Below are 5,684 nucleotides of genomic sequence, written 5' to 3'. Positions count from 1 at the left end.
CTTCCTGCTCTTCGTGTCTTTAATCGAGCTGGGCTTTTTCTCCCCGACAAAAACACAGTTTTTTAGAAAGCTCATATTCCCTGCACCCTCTGCAGCCAAATGAACAGATCTCAGCTGACGCTGAACCCCAACAAAATTAAGAAAAAAACTCCTTTATCACGGGCAAGGGCTAGGCAGTCCCCATCTTCACAGCACTTGCAGACTTGCACGTTACCCTCATTTCATCACATCATGTTAGAGCTGTGCCCAGACTCAAGCTTTACAAACCTGCATTTTTCCAGGTCTGGTGAAATATCAAGGATTGCGGAGATTACTGGGTTAGCTGAGGCGACTGAGGACTTGGTATTTTAATGTATACATGCACTAGGTACCCCTCAACTCACTGACACTGCTACCAAAAAAATACATCCAAGCTTTGTGGCAAAGCATGGCTGGAACCCAGGATTCCTAATTTTGTTAATTTGATCCCGGACAGCCTCCGTGGAAATGTCTTGGACCAGCTACTGCCACACTGTCACTGATGCGTCGTGAAAATACACTTTCCTAAAGACAAAGGGAAGCTCACTTTCCTGCTTAGGTTTAGAAGAAATCTTGAGAGATCACATTTGTGCTTCTCCTTTCCCTTCCTGCCATCCTCTCCTGGTTTTGGCCAGTGTAGTGGGCTGCAGAATATGGTACAAAAAGGGGTAGTGCTGTATCGTTTTTAAAAACAGGCCATTTCTTGAGTAGATAACATGGCCAGAAGATGGGAGATGGGAGAAGCGATTTGGGACAGGAAATATGTCTCATAAAGCCCCGTTTGGCAGGTGATCAAGGCTTTAAATAACTGCATCTTGATATCCAGAACGTTATTAAACTCTGCACTTAATGGGATTTAGCAGCGTGGAAGTTTTAGGTGGCTGGGAGCCATCTGCTCAGATCGGCTTTACCTTGTCCCTATGGACTTCTCATACTATATCTCTTGCATCCAGCATTTTTATTACTGTAGTGAGGGAAAATGCTGTTTCTAGATCTGTTTCTAAACTGACAATTCCATTATTGCGTTTTATTTTCTTTTCCCTTTCCTCCCTGTTCAGCCCTGATCAAATTACTCCACAGGTTTCTTAATTTGGATGACCCGTTGCAAATCCCTCCCATTCTCAGAGAACAAGCAACAACAGGGAAAAAAAGGATGGACCCCTTCTTGACATTTCTAAGCACTCCTCCTGTAATCCCGTGCTTAACCCAGTCAAATAACGCAGGTTGCCTGCCATCATTACTTGCTTCCTTTCTATTAATAGATTTTTTTTGCTTTGGCCTTTGTTAAGAGCAGAGATGCCTAAGCAGGAGGGAGATTCATGGTTCAGGAAAATAAAACTAATTCTCTCCCAGCCTTCTCTCAATGGGAAGAGTAGCCAGGTGCTACTGTTGGAGCAGGAATCAGCAGTGCAAGAAGGAGAGGATTTGAGGATCCAAGCCATCTACTGCGTGGTGGAGATGCAGGAATGGGAGGGAGCAGGACTCAGGGTCCTCTCTAGGTCATGGACAAGGATCACAGGCCCTGGGACAGACAAGAGGAGTGGGATCGAATTTGTAGGAGGGACATGACCCAGCCATAGCTTGGTGGAGAAGCCCCAGTAGAAGACGGGCTCCATAATTGTCCATGGAGGCCTTTGTCTTACCCTTTGGGGACCTGAGTGGAGTTGTCTCAAGTGCTGGAGAAGGAGCTATGTTGGAGGTGGGATGGCCCATTGCTTTCCCAATGGGTGATGCCAGGCTGGGAGGGAGACAGCCGAAAGCGGGGGTCAGGAAGAGCACGAGACCCCAAGGCAGAGGAAGACCCTGGTGCTAACACAGCCCCCAGCACCAATGTGGGCTCCCTAGATTGGGCAGGCCCTGCTTGGAGTGACCCTGCCTGCCAAGGTTGATGCCACTGGGCACTCCCAGCTGCTGGAGCCTGAACCAAGCATGGGTGATTTTTCCCAGCTTGGTGCAAGTTGTCTCTCAAGAGCCTTCTCCCAAGCACTAGTGGGTCAGGTGTTTCAAAGGGCCCTGAGCCATCCGCACTGCCCCATCCCAAAAGCCAGAGTGAGCATCAAAGCCTACAATGTGAAAGCCAAGAGCCACGCAGGCAGGCTTTGCCCTGTGCTCCTCAAACACTGATGCTGGCCAATAAACCAGAAGCAGGTGCAGACCCCTCCAGAGCCTCAAACCCGTAGCAGAGCCACCTCTCCTCCGAGAAAGCCCTTCTCCTGGGGAAAAGCCATCTCTCCATTGGGTAAACTTCATTTCAGTGTGAGAGCATTGCATTGGCCGTTTGCATTGCACCGGACAGAGTGAGCGCAGCTTGCAGCTGGAGGCCAGGGATCAGAGGAGGGCATTGGTTATCTATGATTAGCTTCATCAGAGGTCAGTTTTTATCTCAAAGACCGGAACGTGCCCTTGATTCCACAGGGACCTATATAAGTGAGGAGAGATCAGTGCTTGGGCTTGTGTTAACTATGACATTAATAATAATAAAAATTCATAGACGCCCTTGCAGCTGGGAGCTATTCAGGGGGCTCAGAGCAATGCAAGGTCTTGTCTTCTCGAGAGGCCGGAGCTACCTTCAAATCAAATGCTGTAAGAAGAGCTGCTTTTGTGCTATTTTAGGTTTGTGTAGAGCTTTTTGGAGGATTGAAACTCCTCTGCTAAAACACAAGAGAAGACAAATGCTGAGAGCAAACCGGATGCAAAGGAGGGCCCAAATCAGGCAGTTTCCTCCCAGACTGCAGCTACGTTTGGATTTGAACTTGGCAGCTCAGCATTGGCTCAGTCCACAGCACAAATACTAGAAATCGGGGGCAACCAAGTTGTAGCCAAAGAAAACAAGGCCCACATAACGCTGGAATGACAAAGCACATTTCCTTCCAGCATTTCCATTTGCTATTTCTGCTGCTGGCTATGATCTGAGAAACAGTCCTGATGAGAACAGATGGATTCGCTGCCTCTCTTCTAGAACAGGGGAAGTTGGATGAACAGATTTAAGTCTTTTCGGTACTTCTGGAAATCCAAAATTGGAAAGTACTCTAAGAAATATAAGTGTTACGCTTCAGTACTCCCTGTCTGCTTGTCTGTTCCTTCCTCTGCCTCCCTCATCACCTCTCTAGTGGTTCTGTTACGAGAGGCTTTAATCTGGATTTGCCATACTTAGCGGATTCGGATCATGAGGCTCAGAAGAAAACCTCCAACAACTGATGAATGCAAAATACTGACTAATTCCCCAGGAGAAGGAAAGCCGAACAAAATGCTTTTTTTGCCCTTCTGCAGCTCTCCCATGCTAGGGCTGCAAAATGTTTTACTGCCTTGGGAACAGGGTTGAAAGGTCGCTTGGCGTTGTGGCAAACAACTAGAAAATATGTGTTTTTCGACTTGCTGAAAGACTTCCCGCTTTTAATTCAAGATAATCCCAACATGTGGTGCATTAAACATCCCCCTCCTCATGCTACTGAGCTTTTTTCTTTTGAAGAAAAGAAATAAAAATTGCTTTGAAAACCATCACTTTGATAAACACAGGTCTCCCCAGGAATGTGGACGCTTCTTTGTAATCGGTTAGTTCTGTCTGATTTGAACTAAATTAGCTGCTTTCCCGGATCTCCCATTGTCCGACTTCACCTCTCGACACAGACTTTCTGGAGGAACCGTCCAATGCAGGATTTTGGCAGACTGTGTTATAAAAAACCACCAGCAGAGACGTAACCTGCAGTGACCAATACACTGCACGAGGCAGGGGGATATATACTGGATTTAAAGAAATACTGGCTATGTCCGACTCACTTTTCATGATCGGCATCCAGGGGCACGCGGCATTTTTACGCCTACCCACGTCCCGTCCCCAGCYTGCAGCCAGCCAGCGTGGGATTGCTTGGCGGCAGCTAAGCCGTTTAATTCTGCTAAACCACCTCACCTCCTTGCCAGGGGGTCTCCTGCGCTTCAGACAGCAGCCTCCTTATTTTTCAATAAGCACCTCAAGAACAAGCCATGCGCTGAGAATTACGCACTGAAAGTGCTACAGAAATGATTTGAAGTCACTCGCATTTGTGAGAAATGCTTGCAGAAAATGCATGCACAGAAAAAAACATGCATGCACAGAAAAAAATGCATGCCTGGTTTGCAGGGTAGACATTGTTCTGCTTTACTAGCCTGCTCCGATAACTTAAAATTCAAGGGGAACAAATGTAGGCACGCTGTGCTTTTATCTCCACCACCGTCAGGGAGTCAGCAAGAACAGAACTCGGTTGCGTTTTGCAAACAAATGATTCATGGCCAAGGGTGTGTGTGCACCCTGGAGGAATTCAACTCCACATCACGGAGTACTTTGAACTCGAAGAACAACTCTGCATTGCCAAGAGCACACAAACAAAGCTATAGGGTTCTTCCACTGAGGAGACACCTTAAGGTCAGGATTTGAGACAGAGTTTACAAAGTGCTTAGCTTGTACCAGCTAAAAACGGGATCCTTTAAGCTGCCTTGTGGTGTGATCTCTCAGTAAGATTAGATACCTCATTTTACTCATTAGTAACCAAAAATCTTGACTCCAGAGACTCAGTATCATCACGTCATCACTCGTTAGGAGTTACTGTTTGTCTCCCAGATGAAGGAGTGAGCGAGGTTACAGTTTTTCCACATTGTATTTTATATCAGGCCCATGGCAATATCTACAAATCACACAGTGCATCTTGCTTCCAAGAACTGCCAAGCACTTTACAAGTAAATACGATCTGTAATCCCCAGAGCTGGGGAGCAGGAGCTCCTTTAACCCCTCCGTTGATGCTGGGCTGCCGTGAACCTGGGACCGGCAGCGTCTCAGGGCCAGAGAGCAAGAATAAGTATGACCCCGTGGCCTAAATCCCTTGTGAATCTTGCCCCCACTGATCTTCTCCAGGTCACAGGAAGCCTTCAGCAAGGCTAAGAACTGCATCTTGCATCCCGTGTCCCCGAGTCTTAACGCCAGCACTGACCTCCCTCTTACGGCTAAGTCCCAAAGCTAAGGTTGGGGGCAGGGATTTGGCCCATTTCTGCTACCAAATACATCTCTTTAGACATCCTCCACTCCGGGCTGCTCCAGCAGGAGACATTGCTTAGCCCTGAATGCAATTTTATGGTCTCATCCTGATGGTGGCTGACCAGCCTGGCTCCCTCCACTGCCAAAGGGAGCACCACAGTTTGCAGAATCCAAGGTACCCAAATTACAAAGACCTGGCAAAAAACCGAGATGGGTAGTATAGGCACTTTTCCTGGTCCTCTGGGGCTCTGGATCCTACCCCCTTACAGGATGGAGCCCTAAGAGAGAGAGAGAGAGGTTTTCTTGACAAGAAAGTCACTCCAAGGCAGCCAGGATGGAAGTTAATTTATGCTAATAAATTAATTTATATAATTTCCTGTGTAATAAGGCTCTTCTACTTGTATTAGGATGTCCCCTGAGAAGGAAAAGACACACAGCTGCAGCATGCTGTGCTTCAGCTATTCTTCACTTCCCCAGGCCAAGAGGAGAGCAAGGGAGAGCGAGATGGCAATTAGAGCAACCCCAAGGCTGTTCCAAGCAAGGACGGGGACTGGTTTGGCTCACAAACACATACAAAGAAAGAAAGCAGAAAAATGTCACTGGACCCTGTATGCCCTGCCTGATCCTTTCCTAGTTATTTTCTGAAACCGTCATCTGCATT

The sequence above is a fragment of the Apteryx rowi genome, unplaced genomic scaffold (genome assembly GCF_003343035.1).
Source record: "Apteryx rowi isolate R43461 unplaced genomic scaffold, aptRow1 scaffold_399, whole genome shotgun sequence".
Taxonomy (NCBI): domain Eukaryota; kingdom Metazoa; phylum Chordata; class Aves; order Apterygiformes; family Apterygidae; genus Apteryx; species Apteryx rowi.
The sequence above is the reverse complement of the archived record's forward strand: the minus strand, read 5'-3'. Positions refer to the sequence as shown.